Here is a 19,089-nt window from a genome sequence, read left to right on the forward strand (position 1 = left end):
TGAAGTGTTTTTGCCAGTGATTTATTGTGAGATGAGAACTTGAATTCACAAGGAAAAAGCAGAGTATGCTCTGGATGTATTAAACTGAGTACAGTGTTTAATCTCAACCTGAAGACCCTAGGATAGAAGAGTAAAATTAAAAAATAAGCAGACTGTTGATATGCACTGATTAAGATACTTGCTGTAGGATTCTTCTGTTACGAACAAATCTCTGGCTGAAGTCTGTCTGGGACTGAATCGCCTCAAACCGGGCCAAGAGACATTTCTGAGACCAAGTCTGAGAAGCAAGTATTTTCTTTATTCAGAGTGCTGGGTGCACAGGGATATCTCCTCCTAACAGCATGCACACAGGTACATAGCATATTTCAATATCTGGTCATATTTTTATGCATATTCATAGTTTTCCTTAGAAAAGGTGTGGTTATGCAAACTATTTCTTAGAACTCATGGTCATTAGCACATGGGAAGGGCAGGCGCAGTGCACCCGTGTGGTCGCTGAGGAAGGCTCCGCATCTTCCTCAGTGGTCCCTTGATGCAGGCTGGATGTCTTCATCCCTGTGCCCTTTTCACCTTTCTCCTCTAGACATGAGCAGTCTCTCATTAGCTGTTTCAGGGATTTTCTCACTGGTTCTAGCAAATTCTGTCCTTCATTTTTGCATACTTCTCACCAAGTTTCATCCTGTATCTCTTATTGCTAATTTTTGCTAGCTTCTATATTGGTTAAAATGTATTTTACTCTTGCTCAAGTATGCCTAGACACAATGCTTTTAACCCTTTCAGGACTGAGACCTGAATTTCAGAAATCCAGGTGCTGGAAGTGGTTTCTGACTTCAGTAGAGCACAGCTCAACATCACTTATGGAACACTCAGCTGTTGGATGGTACTGACCACTTTGTCCTGAGACAGCTCTGCTGATGGGAGAGGGTTTTGTTGTGGTTAGCAAGTAATTCTCTTTTCTCATCATCTCTGTATTTTATCATTAAGTAAAGTTTAATTAGTGTGATTTCATCCATCAAATTATTAAATAATTTCAAATGAAAGATTTCTAAAAAGGTAAATTTTGCCTGTTACCAAATCTCACTGAAGGGGCTCTGAAGAATTTTAATGCTGTTTAATCTAATGCTCTCCTGACACTGTGCCATTTTTTGCACAGTGTGCACTTCTCCAGTGTACCTATTTGAAAGCAAAATTTCCAAATCCAGTAATTCAAAGCCATACAGCAAGTGGTTGGCAGGTTTGGGGTTAGAATTTGGGAATTACTGGGTCCTGGACTTGTTTAGTTTAGCTGAACACAAGGAATTCCTGCTGTTTTTCCAGTTCATCTTGCTGACCCCTGGTTGTAAGAGGTCAAAATTGGATGGAGCAGGGGAGTAAATGGAAAAGGTGTCATAAAACCAAGGTTCTGTTTGCTCTTGTGTTACTGGAAATGGCTTCAAATAGTGGCAGAAAGAAAGGGTTATGAAATAAACACGGGCAGGAGGCCTTTCTCCTTTTTAAAGCCTTTATTAAAAACTATCAGCTTGGGTGGGGAGAACTGATGGGTCTGTGGTGAAGCCACTGCTGTTCCCAGGAATGACCCGGAGGAGGAGTGCAGCTTTGTCCACTGGTCTGTGGGCAGAGGTGGAGCTTCCATCGAGAGCTACAGGAAATTCCCTCCTCTTTAGTTTAACATTTGAGGTCCTCTGTCTAGCCTACATCTTTTGAGGTTAGGGTGAGGGGTGAAAAGGGTCTTAGCGGATACTAGATTCTGTTCTTCAGATCTAGACCTCACTTTGATTTGTCAATTTTGTGTTGGCTCATTGTTTTTAGCAGTTTTTAGCTAGGCTTGGTGAGGGGCTTCTCCCATTGCATGCTAGATCCGATGTCATTTGCATGCCAACTTGATGTCCCCTCCTCTTCACCGTCTGGGTGCCGTCTTCCAGGGAGCAGCAGGGCGACACCCAGAATCACAGAATCACAGAATCACAGAATTTTCAAGACTGGAAGAGACCTATAAGATCATCTAGTCCAGCCGATGTTCTAACTGTTCAGCTAGATCATGGCAGCAAGTGCCACATCCAGTCTTTTTTTAAATTCTTCAAGGGATGATGCCTCTACCACCTCACTGGGTAAATGATTCTAGTTTCTGACCACTCTTTCTGTGAAGTATTTCCTTCTTACCCGACTAAGGGAGCTGGCCAGCGGCGGCCCCCGCGGGACGCGGTGACCCGGGCTGGTCCCCGCAGGGCTCTCCTGGCACAGCCGGGACCCGCGCTGAGGAGGAGGGGGGAGCCCCGCCGCTCCTGGGGTGGGTCCGCACCCCTGGGACACCCCCGGGGGACTCCCCCGGCATGGCCAGGACCCGCGACGAGGGAGGGGCGCCCCGCTGCTCCCGGGGCACCCTCGGGCTACCCCTGGCATGGGTGGGCCCACACCCAAAGGTGGGGGGGCCGCTGCTCCTGGGGCGGGAAGGCAGCGGCGGGCTGGCTCTGGGCACTATTGAAAACAGGTAAATCAAAAGGAAACTGTGGGATCTCAGCACCTCAGGACGGAGGTGCAGAGTGGCCGAGACCACCCTTGGGGGGCTCGGGAGTCCTGGAATGTTGCCAGAAGTGTCTGGTGGCTGGACTATGATCCTACACAGGAGATGACACCTGTATGAGGACTGGGAGGGTTTCACTGGGTGAATGGTGAAGGGATAAGTTAATTAGAGTGTAAGACACAGGGTTTAGGATTTCTGTACAGGGGGGTCTAAAGAAGTAAGATGGAGGAATTGGGGCGTGTCCTGTTCTTCTTCTTCTTGGCCTCCATCTTCTGTGGTGGTGGTGGCACTTTGGGATTGGTTATTACTAGAAGTGCACCGGTTAATAAGGGTAGAAGGTATTGGGGAAAAATGATAAATATTGTACACGTAACTTCAGATATAAAAATAAGTGACGGCCCCGGGGGCTTGCAGTGTGCTCATGGCTGGCTTGCTGTGCAGACCTCTGTTGGGCTGAAAGAAAATCTTTTAGATAAACAATTAATAAACACCGAGACCGAGAAAAGATCAGAAGTCTCTTCTCGTCCTTTGAAGCGTCGGCTCTTCAAGGCCATCCCTGGGCCTTTCCAGGCCACCTAAACAGCCGAGAAAACCTACAAGTGGCGTCCCTGAGCTATCTCCAGTCATAAATCAGCCGGGAGAAACAGAAACTGACAGGAAACTGTTAACAGAAGATTACAACATGAAATTATTAACAATAAATAGTTAGAACTCCAACTTGGCAGCAATTGGTTTAACTTGTGAACTCTGCAACTTTTAAAAATATGGACAACTTTTTACTCATAACAGGTTAAACATTTATTTCTTGCAAAATGTGTGATGCCAGTTGCAAATTTTAAGCTTTGCTGAGTGTTGTAAATGATCAATCATGAGCCAAATTATCAAAAATTGTGAAAAGATTTATTAATCTTTCTATGCGACCGAATTACGGTCTTGGAAACCGCCACAGCCAGAGACAGCGTCGAGCCCAGGATCGGCACTGGGTGAACCTGGATTCAACCTCTATAGCAGTGGACCCTATCTGGTTCACAAGAACCACTTCTTGCGGTTTTATACAGTTTATTGTGCCCGAGGTGAACGACTCCTAATTTCTTTTTTTAACGCTTCACATTCATTGCTGTTTCTTTCAGAGCTGGACGAAGATCATCTCCAGGTGGATAGTCAGCGTTGATGGGTTCCCGGGAAGCCATGAATTCAGACGTATAGTTCTTGCTGGTCGCTGGCTGTCTTGACTGATGTAATCTGCAGGGTGATGATTGCTCTTAGGTGGTTTCCGATGACTCGAGATACCGGTAATCGTTTTCCTGGAAGCGTCTATTCTTACGCTAAAGCGTCGATTGTTATCTTAGCCGTGTCCAGGAATTCTTTGGAATCTGAATAGACCTCTGCTCTTGGGCTGTATGTGGTCAGAGATGTGTTCAGATTTTACAATCTTTTTAACATACATTCTTTAATAGCATGAATTATTTCTAACATATATTACACTGAGTAACTCCACTGCAGGAAAGTTTAAGCTTTGTACTAAATAACTTAATTCTTGCTGCTGCATAATTATCTTCTGGAAGACACAGCTTATTGCCCCATCAAATATAAAATAGGGAAGACTTGCTCTGAGAAATAAAGAAAACCTCAAGGTACCAGTTGTATTCTGTAGTGAGTTTTGAGCAATGACACTTTCCTGTACTTAGCAGGTCATAAAATTTGGATGATAGGCAAGTAGCTGAAACTACTACCTGTGTGTCTGGAGATATTTATTTGGACAGGTGAATTACTGTAAAGTGCACACTTTGCAGTACTCTTGTTCTGAAAAGGTCAGGTCTTTATCAATTTGCCAAGTGTTAAAAGTACTTAAGCTTCTGACCGATTTATAATTTCTGTGTTTAATTCTTTTTGTTCCTAGCATGGCTTTTTCCCCCCCAGCATGGCTTTTTGCTCCCCAACATTGCTAAGCTCCAGTTCTTTTAATAAATTATTTCTCTGCTTTTCCTCTCCTTGGCAGAATAAATTGTATTGATGTAGCCCATGAAATATTTATCATGGTACCCTTTCCCCTCCAGGCTGTGATCTTGTCTGATTTTGCAAGCTAAAAAGAATTAGGCTGGTTGGTGCTTAGAAAAGGAAACCTCCAAGAACAAAAATCCTGTCTATATATTAAAGTAATGCTGGGTAGTTAGAAGATTATTAGTGAAATAAACAGGGCCAGGAGACTTCTTCTCCTTTTTAATGCCTTTATTATAAGTGATCAGCTCAGGATTGGGCAGCTCGGCGGGGCTGCAGTCTCCCGTCGTCTCTCCCAGGGCAACCTAGAGGAGGAGGATAAGCGCAGCTCTGTCCACCAGGGGCAGAGCTGGGGATCAGGTCCTCGTGGGAGCCTTTAGGGTGTGATGATCCCTTCGTTGTTACTTTTCCCAGCCCCTTCCCGCCTGCTCTCAGCCGCGGGGACGACTCCCATGGTCAGGGCTGTCACAGACATTTTTTCACAGAAATCCTTTCTTTGGGGTTGTGTATCTTCTGGGAAGCAAAGGGCCCCAGAAGAAGAATGTAAATAATTATTATCAGCTGCTGTGGAATGCAATAGGATGCACCTGTGATTGGTTCATGTTCCCATGTTTATAATTAAGAGTCAATCACAGGAGCAAGCTGGGGACAGAGTCCCTGGACACAGAATTTTGTTATAGATTCTTTCTATTCTTAGCTTAGCAGCCTCTGAAACTTCTCTCTTTATTCCTATTAGTATACTAATAATGTATTATATATCATATATCAATAAATCCAGCCTTCTGATCAAGAAACAAGATTCCCGTCCTTCTCTCTCACACCCAGGGACCTCCTCAGGTCGCTGTAAGACAGGGCGAGAGGGACTCCGAAGGTGTTCCGCATCTCTGCAGGCTCAGCACTCCGCTCCTCACGTCCAGACATCACTCCAGTCTCTCAACTCTTAGGTGGCTCGTTGTTTTTGGGGTTTTCTCCGTGCATTTGGAATAGGGGTCCCACACAGCATGCTGGTCCTTGGGGTATTTTGCACATCCCTCCCCTCCAAAGTCTCTTCTCCTCGCTGTTCGGGGAGGTCCCCACCCTTCACTGTCTCAGAGCAGGGCCATTACCTCACCCCAGCCAGGGCTTTCACTGATACAAAAATAACCATTAACAACAGTGACCCGTAATTACCATAACACAAGCAGCACCCCAGCAGTAGTGGTAACCTTTTTCTCACAGAAAACAATCAACAGAATTTTTGTTCATAACAATTAGGTTTGCAACTGTCTGTCTTGAATTTGCTATTTGACCCTGGACCTGTCTAGGAGCTGTGTTTGTGGTGCAGGTTTAGCAAATTCTTGAAGGTCTGATTTTTTTTTTAATCTCCCATGTCTCATTCAATATCCAAGACTGCTGCTTTCAAAATTCCTTGGGAAGTGGTGGTTCTATAAATCTCTTCCATGTGGAATTATTTCAACTGCTACATGATTTTTCCAACTGCTTGCTGATCAGACAGCAAATTAAGTTCTCTCTGTGGATGTGCTGAACTCATCTAAGGGCTGTGACAGTCATGGCCAACATTGGAAAGGAGCTAGTTTCTTGCCAAGGGATGCCTCTCAATGTATTAAAAGGTCTTTGGCGCTCCTCTAGATTCCTTTTTGGGCCCCAAATTATTAGATCTACTGGGAGGATGCAGAATTCTTCTGTGTCAGAATTCTTCTGGTCTGAAATCAGTCTGTCCAGTCTCTCTGGGGGTCTCTTGGGTGCCCAAACACCTGCACCGATTCTCTCACTGAATCCTGCTGTGTTTGTGCTGCATTTCCTTCCAACAAACAGCAGCAGCACTTAAGGCCACATTGTTGTCTGTTTGGATTTCATCTGTTGAAACTATGGAACAATGATTGTTTTTTTTCCTGGGACAAAGCATCTCTTGGGTACTTGGATGTTTTTGTCCCGTGTTGTGTCACGGAGAGATGGCAATACAGTCAAACATATTCTGGAGTACTAACAGAGGCAGCTGCTCTTTTGTATTTTCTTCCAGTTATTAAACCATACAAGTATACATCTGATTACATTGCTTTGAGACCCCTTAACCTGAATGAAATCTTATAAGCTGATCAGGCACTTTGAAGTGGCTGCAATATGATATGTTGGTTTTCACAACAGAGATTAAAAAGGTACCAGAGATCTGAGTCTTCAAAGTGGCATATTTTGCATGTAAGATTTCCTGCCATGGGAGACCTCATTTTGTGTGTGCAGTATTGAATGCTTTCTTATGCTTAAAACAGCTTAGAGGATGAGTTGAAACACAGGGGAGGTGAAAAAGGTATTTCAGGAGCCTTGGCTTTAGTTCCTCCCCACTGATCTCCTTCTGCCTTGCCAGAGGGTCTGGTTTTTGGTTGTTGTTGTTTTTGGTTTGTGTGTTTGTTTTGGTTTTTATGGTCGTGGTTTTGTTGTTTGTTTGTTTGTTTGTTTTCACTCTATTGTATTTTCAGTCAGTTTTGACTGAATTGGGACTGACTTAAAAAATTCAGTAAGATATTTTTAACAGATATACATGGCTGGAAATCTGGGAGGGACTAGAATTTCCCTTTGAGTATCTTTGAAGACACTCATTTTATGAAGGCTGAGTTATTTCTGTCTGCACATCCTGATGCAGGGTAGTGCTTAACTAAGGGTCTGTACCCCATGCTTAAGGGCTTTTTATACATTTTTAATCTCTATGTTTTGAATGCATATTTCAAAGTTATGGAAGAGATAAGGTGTTTTGAGTATTTAAAATTCAAAAATAATTGTTAAAAAACTTGTGTAGTCACTCAAAACTCAGGAATCTGCTGTTCATGAGATTGTCTCCGTAAGTTGCTGAAAAACTATTCGCCCTGCTATACTGGGAGGAATTGCATTAAGAATTAATTAGCTAAGCCATGTATGGGGTTTTTTTCCACTATAGTTTCTCTAGATAACATATTGCAACAGCAAGAGCTTTTTCTGACTCTCACTGTACTCTGTGGCTGCATTTTCTTTTCTTGGAGAATGTTGTCCTTCATTTATACAAACATGTACCACATGACAGCAGTCACAGCAATGCCTATGTGTGCTCCAGCAGGCTGGGATACCACACAAACTACCTTTTTCTGCACACAGGGATTAATTTCTGGAGAAACCCAGCTCAATTTGTTCAATGAAGCAGTTTCTTCACAGATTGGAGATATGATCTGGATTGTAGAAATAAAAAATTATGCCCTCTGTGCACAGATTCCTTGTGTGATTTCTGCAGAATATCGAACTTGTGCTGCCAAGAATAATTCATAACAAAATACAAGTATCTGTTTATAGTAAAATCAGGGCGATCCCCGACAAAGGGAAATGATTGGCATCTGGCTCCATGGCTTTGGAATGCTGAACACTTGCTTTATTAAAACTATATTACATTATACTATACTATATTAAAGAGATACATACTATACTTGTTGCCTTCTGATCCAAGGCAAGGCAACCTGGTTCTGAGGAAACGGCACAGCGACCCAAACTCTCCAGGGTCACTCGGGCCAAGAACACATGCAGACACCAGTATGGTGGATGGTTCAAGACCTTTATTGTCCCATCTCGTCGGGTTTTATACTGGGAAAGTTTTTTCTCTACGTCAGGGGGTCTTACCCTACTGTAATTGGTTAGTAAGGAGTAGAAAGTTACTAATGTTAGGGGGGACTACATTCTTGGGTGATCCTTTATCACTAGGCGTTAGGGGGAGAGGAATCCTGCTGCTTTCCGTAACATCGCGAGATTTTCCAAGCGCCTGACCCTATCTACTACATATACTACATCATACTTCTAACTAACTGCTACTTCTAAAACTCGTGACTGTCAGCCGACAGTCCTGACACCAACCCCTGGATCCAGTTGGTCAGTGAATCAAAATACCATCACCAGAATCCAATCAAGTGATCACCTTGGGTAAACAATCTTCCAACAGATTCTACATGTTCAAAAACACAGGAGCAGCAATTGAGATAAGAATTGTTTTGATCATTCTTTTCTCTGCTTCTCTCCATTCAGTGGGCATGTGAATACCACATCTGTTGCCCTGTGGTATTGAAGTGAAGGGGAGACGACCATCCTTTAATGCATCGAACTCCGATTTATTGATCGATCAGTCACTTTAAATAACAGTGTTAATTAACTTCATGCATATTCCAAAATCCAGGTTCACAATAGGCTAACAGAGAAAACTCTAACCACTCCTTTTGTTTTACAATACCTATAATTGTTTATTAAAAACAAAACCAGTGTTCCCACTGTGATATGAAAGGTTCCCAAAACTTCCATATCTGTTCCCAGGGTACCATCTTTTCCCAGAGAGGGTGTTACACTTGTTATGGGAAGACTGTCTGAGAACCTTATTGTTTATAAAGTGATACATGAGAGAGTCTAATTGTTTATAGAAATCAGCCTGGGAACTGCTTTTGGAACTGCTTCGCAACTACCTTTTACTGTTCTCTCAACTGTATGCCTTCATGGCCTTTTTCTTTAGGCCATGCTTGAACTAAACTCTCCACATCTCCCCCGTCTTTTTCTTTTTGAGAAAGGAGGTTAGCTTGCCACGTTTTCTCTATCATCCTACTAACCATTTTTTGGATACAGCTACAGAAACAAGGTAAGATAAGTAAAAGCAATAAGAGTACACCTAATATCCCTATAGCATATATTATAAGGTTTCTTAGCCATGGTCCCAATCCTAAACTTTTAAGCCACTCATCAATTCCCAATCCTTCTTCTTCCTTAAGGCTGTTAAGCCCTAGCTGTAGCTCTTTTATCTTAGCATGAATAGATACAGAATGATCAGATAAATTCATGCAACACATCCCTTCACACTCTTCACACCCATGGCCTTGTGCTAGTAGTAAAAAATCTATGGCAGCTCTATTTTGTAAAACAGCGTGAGTAACACTCTGTACATCTGCAGTTAACATATCTAATATCTGTGATGTCTTATTCAATTCACCCTTAGCCCAACACCCTATTTGTTTTGCTAGAGTCATTGCTTTGCTTGCAGCACCCCATGGTAGGAGAGCTGCAACCATCACTTGCTTAAATTTACTCCAGAACCATGGATCTCCTATTTGACTACAGTCTAAGTTACGTAAGCTGCGTCTTTGCCTGCTTGTCTTATGACTTAGTTGCATAAACACAGATATATTAGGGTGGAATAATGATAACTTGCCTAAATAACAAGGTCCACCCTGCGGCTGGGCTGGTATTCCATTCCAGGCTCTATCTCCGCAAATTAAAAATATCCCTGTAGGTAATTTCTTAGGTGTCATGATACTAGAGCCTTTACATTGGTTATAAAGCTGTTTGGACACTATGTCTGGGCTTAGAGATGAATCTAGAGTAGCCCATGTCTGTTTATGCTGATTCATCTTTTGAAAATTAGAGTAATCAAAGCTGAACCACCCACCGTTGGAAGTGCTGGTCATGCTAGCATTTGCGCTTCCAAAAAGAACTAACTCCTCAGGTGGAGAATGCAAAGGAGTATTAAGTGATTGAATTAACAGGCATTGGTGATAGCCGTCACTCTGACTGGCAGTATACCCTTTCTGTGCAGGCAATTTAATATTTACCATATTGCGCATACATAAGGCACAATTATTAATAAGACTGCAGAATTCTTGAGGAGACCATACTGGAAGCCCTACCAAACACATTCGAAATGGATTAGTAACTCCTCCAAGGCTGAGACAAAGCGATGACTGATTAATCTGTCTAGCAAGTGTTATCCATACATTATCTCTAGGTTGACTAAAATGTGTTACTCTTAATTCTTCAGCTACCACTACACCAAGCAATATAACAAAAGTAAACCTCATTTTTCTGTTTTTACTTTGACCTTCTTTTTCGTATCAGTTTTTAACCTTGCTGTTCCCGATACCTCAAGACCACACCTTTGTAACCTTCTAATGCAGTTATCTAATGCCTGATTGGGATCTCCTTTTATAGGCCCTACAACAGAATGTTGTTTTAAAGGTACCAGTTTTCTACACCTTACAGAGGCTATATATGATGCACTTTGAGCTTTAACTCTTTTCAAAATACACTGTACCTCCCACCGATAATAAGCCAAGATTTTCTGCTCATGCGATTCATAAAGGTCTAAAGCTGAGGCAGTGTTTAGCCCTGTCTCATTCCGTAGTGCCCACTCCCAATTATGTTCCCAGGTATGTCTATAATTACAGGTGTTACACCATAAATGAAAAAGTGACAACTGATCCACCCAAAAGGTCTTATCACAACCCCCACAACACAGTGCAACCCAAGCAGCACAATGTGGGCTGTGACATTCAAGGCAGTTCTCTTTTGCTGGTCCTTTTATATGGAAAGATGATAATGATTCAATAATGTCAATCAGTTCCCTGGTGGTCCGGCAACGGCGTGTTATGGCCCTGTTGATTGCCTTCGAATGTCCCTTCAGTTGAAGCAGTAGTGGTCTCAGGATCAGGAGCAGCTTCTTCTCCAGACGGTCCTTGTCCTCTTCCGTGAGTTGTTCCACCAATCGCTGCATCAAGAACAGGTTTAGTCCACTTGGCAGGTACCCACAACGCTCCTGTAGGGGTGGAAATACAAACATATCCCCTTCCCCAGAACAGGACCTTAGCAGGATCCTTCCATAGCCCTGTCTTGGGATCTCGGTATTTTACCCATACTTCTTTTTTCTGTTCGCCAATCTCTTGTGGCTTATAATGTAATTCTGCTGGGGGTTGCCCTACATCTCCAAATACACACAAATGATTAATCACAAATAAACTTTTCAATAATCTTGCATGGGGGTCACTTACTTCCTCATGCTTGGCTAAATACTTCTTTAAGGTACCATGTGCCCTTTCAATGATGGCCTGCCCTGTTGGGGAATTTGGGATACCTGTAACATGTTCAATTCCCCAATTCTTTAAGAATTTCTCTATCCTTTGACTGATATAGGCAGAACCATTATCTGTTTTAATTCTTTTTGGTGTACCCATCACTGCAAAGCAACTGTACAAATGTCTTTCCACATGTATAGCTCTTTCTCCTGTCTGAGCTGTTGCCCATATATATTTGCTATAAGTATCAACGGACACATGCACATACTTTAGTCTGCCAAAGCTAGGGACTTGTGTAACGTCCATTTGCCATAATTCATTGGTTTGCAAGCCTCGTGGGTTTACTCCTAGGCCTAAACCACTTCCCCCATTATGATGACTACAAATCGGGCAAGCCCTCACAATAGCTTTTTCTTCTTAGAGTGTTATCTTGAATTCTCTGTTTAAGCCTTTTGCATTTTGGTGAAACATCGAGTGGGCCTCTCGAGCCAATTGGTGACTTGATAGAGGTGTGCTTTGGGTAATGGTGACCAATCTATCTGCCCTATCATTTCCTTCACCTAAACCAACATCCCATTTGTGACTTCTAATATGAATTACAGCATAAGCATGTTCCCTGGATCTTGTAGCTCTCTTTAACTGTATATAATAGTTCATATAGTCTTTGATTTTGCACGTCTTTTATGGAAGCATCTTCAATTCTTGCTACAACTCCTGCTACATACAGAGAGTCTGTAACAACATTCAAAGGTTCCTTAAATTGTGCCATTGCCCATACCACTGCTAACAGTTCCATGGTTTGTAAGCTGTCCACTGCTTGCAGAATGTGATGCTTCCATACTCCCTTTTCTTGCCAGGTTATTGCAGCAGTTCTTGATTTCCTGCCAGCATCTGTAAATACAGTAATGGCACCTGAGATAGGAGAATTTTCTAGCTTTGGATGAGTTATCCAGTCCCAGTCCCCTATCCATTGAATCAAAGCTGGTCGAAGCTGGTGTGTTTCAATAGGGCAACATGCACCCAAGAGAGCTTCCTGCATTTCCTCAGAATTAGTTAAATACCAGTCCAAGGTATCCTTTTTCATTGGTATCTTGATGGCAGCTGGTTCTGCCCCAGCTACCTGCAACATCCTTTCTCTGCCCTTCTTTATCAGATCCGTTAACATTTCAATTTTTTGAAAAAGAGTCTTACATTGCTGCAATGGGGGGGAGATCCATTCTAATATCCGTGTTTCCCCCGTTTCTTGTTTGCTTTGCGTAAGTGCTCCCAGAAGATACTGTGGGCCCTTCCAAATGGTCAAATCTATGGGTAAGTCTGGATCCCTTCGATGAACATGTCCATGCATAACACAGTCCATAATTTGCTGAATGACCCGCTGTTGTTTGTCAGTAATACACACCGGATGAGTTGGGTCAGTCCCTTTCAACAGCGGACGCAACTCATCAAGCAGTTCATTGGGTATTCCCACCATTGGTTTTAACCACTGTAAATCACCCAAAAATTTTTGAGCATCATTTAAGGTGGTTATCCTTGTTTTTAATTGCAGCTTTTGAGGTTTGATAATTTTTTCTGTCATAGACCATCCCAGGTATTTCCAGGGAGCAGTTGTTTGGATCTTCTCAGGAGCTACTACTAGAGAATATTGTGCCAGTGTGGTTCTTATTTCCTGGACTTGTTGTTGTGTGAAAGGCATCGGCTGAGCAAACAATACATCATCCATATAATGATATATCACTGTATTAGGCCATTGCTTCCTAAGAGGTTGTAAAGCTGCACTGACATAAAGCTGATACAAGGTGGGGCTGTTGCGCACGCCCTGCGGTAAAACCGTCCATTCAAACCTCTGATCAGGTGCTTCTTTATTAATCGCAGGTAATGTGAAGGCAAACCATCGCATATCCTGCGGGTGGAGGGCGATAGTAAAAAAGCAATCCTTTAGGTCAATAATCAGCAAAGGCCAATCCATCGGGATCATGGCTGGGTTAGGTAATCCAGGTTGTAATGAGCCCATAGGTTCCATTTGTTCGTTAACAGCACGCAAATCATGGAGCAGCCTGTATTTCCCTGACTTCTTTTTAATTACAAAAATTGGAGTATTCCAGGGGCTAGTAGATAAACTAAATTCTCTCACCTAGTTCTTACTACCCCCCTCTAGTGGGCATACACTCATACTACAGTACATTTAACTTCATAACTCATTGCTCCATAACTTATTGTATTAATTATGTATAACAACGCATTATATTAATTAAAAATTTATAGCCCCACCTACAAAGCCAACTCATTTATAACAATGGGGCCTCAAAGGACACAGTATTGATAGGGAAGTTTCTAGAGAAAGGGGCAGGCGTGGGAAGGGATTGACATTCAATGGGAAGAGGAACAGGGAAAAAAAAGGGCAGGTCTTTGGGGAGATGGACAACTAGGGCAAAACTAACAATACAGATGGAAAGGAACAATCCATTGAGAATAAAATATGCCATAACAATACAAAAGGGGGGGGGGGGGGGGGCGGGTTGCAGAACTGACTACTAGGACCCAATTACAACCAAAAACACACACTGCAACAGTACCGTGCAGAGCTATAGTCCAGCAAGACATTTCTGTCCTGGCCCCTTCTGTGTAAGAGCCATTGTTGGACATAGTACTAGACTTGGTACGCAACTTTCAGTTGATAAGTTCCTGGACGAGAATAGCAATGCTTTCTCATGGGAAGGAAAGCACATAGTCCCAGTGTTGGAGGTGCAGAAAAATAGCAGCATCGTGTGGCTCAAGGGCAGCAGCAACTTTCTGTCTGGGCATTGGTTTGGAAGCATTGACTCAATTCATACAATTGTAGAGTCGGTATCCATCTTTGAAAGGCAGCCTCCCTCCTGAAAAAATCCATTTGGTATGTGTTTTCCACTTCACAGAGATAGCCTCTTGAAATTCTGCCAGCACACTTCTTTTGGACAATGTAAGCAGCTACACTGAGTCTTGGTGTGCTGCTGATCTAGTGCCCTGGGCAGATAATGATACCTTTGTATGGAATCAGTCCCTGGATGTTTTGGATTTTGGAGAAGGAGATGCCATTTCTTTTGAGATGGGCTTCTAGTTCTTCTCTTTGGCAAAGGAAGCAAGTTTGGATGGGCACTTTGGGTGGTCAGAGTGAATGTAAAGTCTTTTCCCAATAGGCAGTTGTGAGGTAAGAAAGTTAGGGGTTAAGGAGAGATTGATTAGGAATAGCTGACCAGACAATGTATATCGCTTAACATTTACTGTACTTGCAAAACAGGATGAGAGAATACAAGATTATTGCTATTTGTGATAAGGAAGAGACTGCTTGCAAAAGCAGGATGGAAGGAATGCAAGACTGTCGCAGACATTTCTCCACAGAAATCCTTTCTTTCAGATTTCTGTGTCTTCTGGAAGGCAGAGGCCTCAGAAGAGAAGGTAAACAATTGTTATCAGCTGCTGTGGAATGCAATAGGATTCACCTTGATTGGCTCATTTTCTATGTTTATAATTAAGGGCCAATCATCAGTGCAAGCCAGGGGACTGAGTCCCTGGACACAACTTTGTTGTGGATTCTTTTCTATCTATTCTTAGCTTAGCTAGCAGCTCTGCAAAACCTCTCTCTATATTCTATTTAGTATAGTCATAATGTATTATATATAATATCTTAATAAATATGCCTTCTGATTCAAGAAACAAGATTCACCGTCTCTCTCTCACCAGCTGCGCCCACTCAGGCGCGGTAATACAAGACTACTGTGATAAGAAGGACTGTTCAGACCCCTAAACCAGCCAAAACCAGCCTTAAGGTTTGAACTGCCATCAAGAGACCAGGGAGCATGTGCAAGGAGATGAGGCAAAAAGTTTGCCCTTGAGGAAGATGTTTCTTCCTTCCTCCCTACGACCACCAGACAACCACTAGAGAGCGATGCCGAAGCACAGAAGGACTTGGAACTAATTATAATACTAAGTGAGGATAGGCAGAGTTACAAAATGAATATGTAATAGGCATATTGTGTGATTCTTGTGTAAGACTTTAGAGAACAAATAGACTGCTTATGATGAGCATGTCTTTGAGGAGATATCCCACATGCATCTTAGCACTGAATAAATACCTACCTACTTTACAACTTTTATGAGTTATGCAGTTTTTCCATGAATCAGTTGTCTTAGGTTGCAAATGCCAGATGTGGCTGGGGGTGTTTATTCTATTGCCATCTGTTAGAGTTGGGGCAGCTATCTTCTGTTAAAACCAGGTGGGGCAGTTTTCTTTACCTCTTCCACAACCCATCCTCCCTCTGGGGAGATATCTTCTGTTAATGGGCCATTGAGCCTCCCTGCATGACTGATAATAAATCATCCCATTGTGAGATGCTCTGCCCAGGAAACGAAGCCAAGCATTCCTACCTGGATATAATCTGGTATTTGGAACACCACAGTCAGCCTTTTCCCACTAGATTCCCAGAGATCAGCTTTTTTTCCCCACTGGATTATCAGAGGAAGACCCGGCCCATTTACATCATCACTGAGGAAAACTATATCCTTTCTACAGGCTCATTGTTTCAACAGAACTACATCTGTCAATCCAGGGGACCATTTAATCAGACTGCTACCAACACCCTAACCAACAGGGTGTCAGGTCATATTCTGACTCTGTCAGTGTTGCTCTGTATTACTGCATTTTTATTTTTATTTTTATTTTATATTTATTTTTATTTTATTTTTATTTTTATTTTTCCTAATAAAGAAATGCTATTCCTACACCCATGTCTTTGCCTGAGAGCCTCTTAATTTCAAAATTATAATAATTCGGAGGGAGGGGGTTTACATTTTCGATTTCAAGACAGCCTCCTGCCTTCTTCAGCAGACACTTGTCTTTTTAAACCAAGACAGCAATTTTCTGGGTTAGAGCTGTTGAACTGTCAGTGGGAACACAGAAGCAAAGCTGTTGAGCTTTTTTGTCCTTGTAGCTTCAGTGTGTGAGCAGTCTCTGGTGCCATTCCATTAGGATCTTGACTCTCTGAGACTGAAGGCAAACCAAAGCCAGGAAGTTGTTTGTAGGGCTAGGCAAGGCAGACATAGGCAGGGCAAACAAAACAAGGGTAGGCTAGGGAAACTAGGCACAGTACTGGAGGCAAGGCAAAGCCAAGTGACTTGGAGTGCCTTTCCTTGGGAAGTAAAATATATGGTGGCAATGTTGGGAGGGCAGCTGACAAGGTACTGTGAGGGAGCTAATCAAGAACCCTGGTCAGGTAAAGCCCAGTACCAGTATAAGCTCAGTCCCTGGATGTTTTGGATTTTGGAGGAGGGGATGCCATTTCTTTTGAGATGGGCTTCTAGTTGCTCTCTTTGGCAAAGAAAGCAAGTTTGGAGGGCACTTTGGGTGGTCTCAGTGAATGTAAAGGCTTTTTCCAATAGGCAGTTCTTTGGGTTAGAGCTGTTGAACTGTCAGTGGGAATGCAGACACTAAACAGTGGAGTTTTTGCCCTTGTAGCTTTAGTGTGTGAGCAGTCCCTGGTGCCTTTCCATTTGGACCCTGACTCTCTGAGACTGAAGGTTTATGATGATATCTAGAGCTGAGAAGGAAAGTGGCAATAGCAGGGTGTGTGTTTGTAGTTTGATGGGTGCAATTGAAATTGTAGGCAGCAAAGATCTTTCTCCACTGACAGTTTTGCAAGATGTGTTTTTGGCAGATATTTTCAAGTTTGTTATCAGACTGTAGGAGAGTGAAAAAGTTTGTTCGAGCAGAGGAATTGGTGTTGCCTTTTGAGTGTGGTGCAAAGAAAAGTATGCACTTGGAAGGGGAAGATCGGTGAAATCTTTTTGTCCTGACACAGGAGAGCAGGGACTTGGCTGTGTCCTGGGGGTGGTTTCGAGCTGGGCTCGGTGCGTGTCCTTGTTTTGTGAGTTGACAATGCTGTGGTGTGGTTATTTTGACAAGTGCTGACAGTGCTCAGGAAAAAGACAAGTGCTTTTCTAGCCCAGCCCCATTCGTGTGGAAGTAGTGTGGGGGCACGAGCTCTGCTGTGGATCCTGGCTCTTGGGCAGTGACAGAATGGGATCCTGCATGCAGCAGAGAAGGAAGAGGAATCATTTCATTGTAGGCTGTACAGTTTATCGGTTGCAAAAGAAAGGCAGTTGTAGTATGGCCTCTTCCTTCTAGAACCTTTTCTGTGCAATCAGCTGCTGACCATGTAACTCGCACCCACTGAACTGCATCCAGCTCCCTGGAGATATGCACTTTTCCTCAAGGTCTATGTGCCATCTTGCAGATTCCAAACCCCTTCAAAACATCCAGCAGTTGCTCATGCTCAGTGTAACAGAGCGGAAATTTAACAGGGTAGGAATCCATTTCGGATTTAGGTTTAACATGCCGCTTTGAATATTAAGTCTGTAGCTTGCTAGCATAGATGAAATATGCTGGTTTAACTTGTTTAGTCTGTTAACTCTGCTGTGCTCGCAAAAACCGCCTCAGCCAGGAAAAGAATGCAAACTACCAAGCTAAAAAGGGAGTTAAGAGGGGCTCCTTGAACTTTGAATCAAAGGCGAAGAGCCAAAGCTGAGTCTGCAAGAGAGGGACAAAGTGACCAGAGAGTTCTCTGTACAAGGACTAATTGCAAGTTGTAATGTGAAACCAGTAAAATGAATATGCATGAACCTATTGTGAAACTCTATGCATATGTACCAGTTAGGGGGGATAAAAATGGTTTGGGAAGTCTCAGGGGTACACATCTCCCTTAGGGGTAACAATCCCAACATATGTCCAGTGCTGTAATAAACATACTGGCTTCACAACTTTTACAAGTTGTGGAGTTTGTTTTTTTCCCACAAGTCATCTCATAGAAAAAGTTCGACAACAAAAAGCCAGTGCTGGCCATAATAGTCTCTTTGTGGTCTGTATACTAAACTAAACAAAACACACTAGTGATTTGAACGTTCCTTCTCAACTGCATGTATATTATCAGCGCATTCTCTCAAAGTGGCAGTGTCTGTTGTTACATTGAAACCTTTCTAGCTGCTGTTCTGACTGAAAGATGTGCCAGGACAGAAGACATTTGCCAACCTACCCTCTTTCCTGTGCAAGCTGACATTGACAGCACAAATATTTTCAGACAATTTCATTGTCACCATGTCCAAGCAACTAGAGAGCACATAGATGGAAGTGTCAAGACAGAAGATGTTCTTAAAGTACCTCCTTTTCTTAACAGTTTTGAATTGTGCATAAGATAGACCTGCCATCACAAATTTTCATTCTCACATCTTTGTTGCAAATGTCCTATAACTGCTCTAATAGAAAAAGGCTCTAGAAGCAAAAGCCAGTGCAAGGCTGCACCTTCTGTGTGCCCCACACAAGTCACATCAAAGTCACTGGTGCACTCTGTCTTTCCCTTCTCCGCTGCATCTACCATTGTTTTCTCTGGATCTCGGAGCCTAAACGTAGGCACAATTCCATAGAGGGGTTGGAAGAGGCATAGGTAGCAGCACAGGCAGCTCTTCTGAACTTTAATCCTTACGACTGCCACCATGAGTTCAGTTGGTAGGTCAGTGACAGCCATGCTCCTTTTACAGCCTGTATGATGCATCTACTAGCCCAGTGCTCTGCAACTTCCTTCTTCCTCTCTTTTAAGTGGTCACACTTCTATTCACCCAGAGGTGAATAGCCATCTACTTCTTGCACACATCACTGGGATGGCAGTGAACGGTTCTGGTGCACTGCTCCTGCCACAAGACGCTTGGGCC

The sequence above is a fragment of the Ammospiza nelsoni genome, chromosome 19 (assembly GCF_027579445.1).
Source record: "Ammospiza nelsoni isolate bAmmNel1 chromosome 19, bAmmNel1.pri, whole genome shotgun sequence".
Classification (NCBI taxonomy): Eukaryota; Metazoa; Chordata; class Aves; order Passeriformes; family Passerellidae; genus Ammospiza; species Ammospiza nelsoni.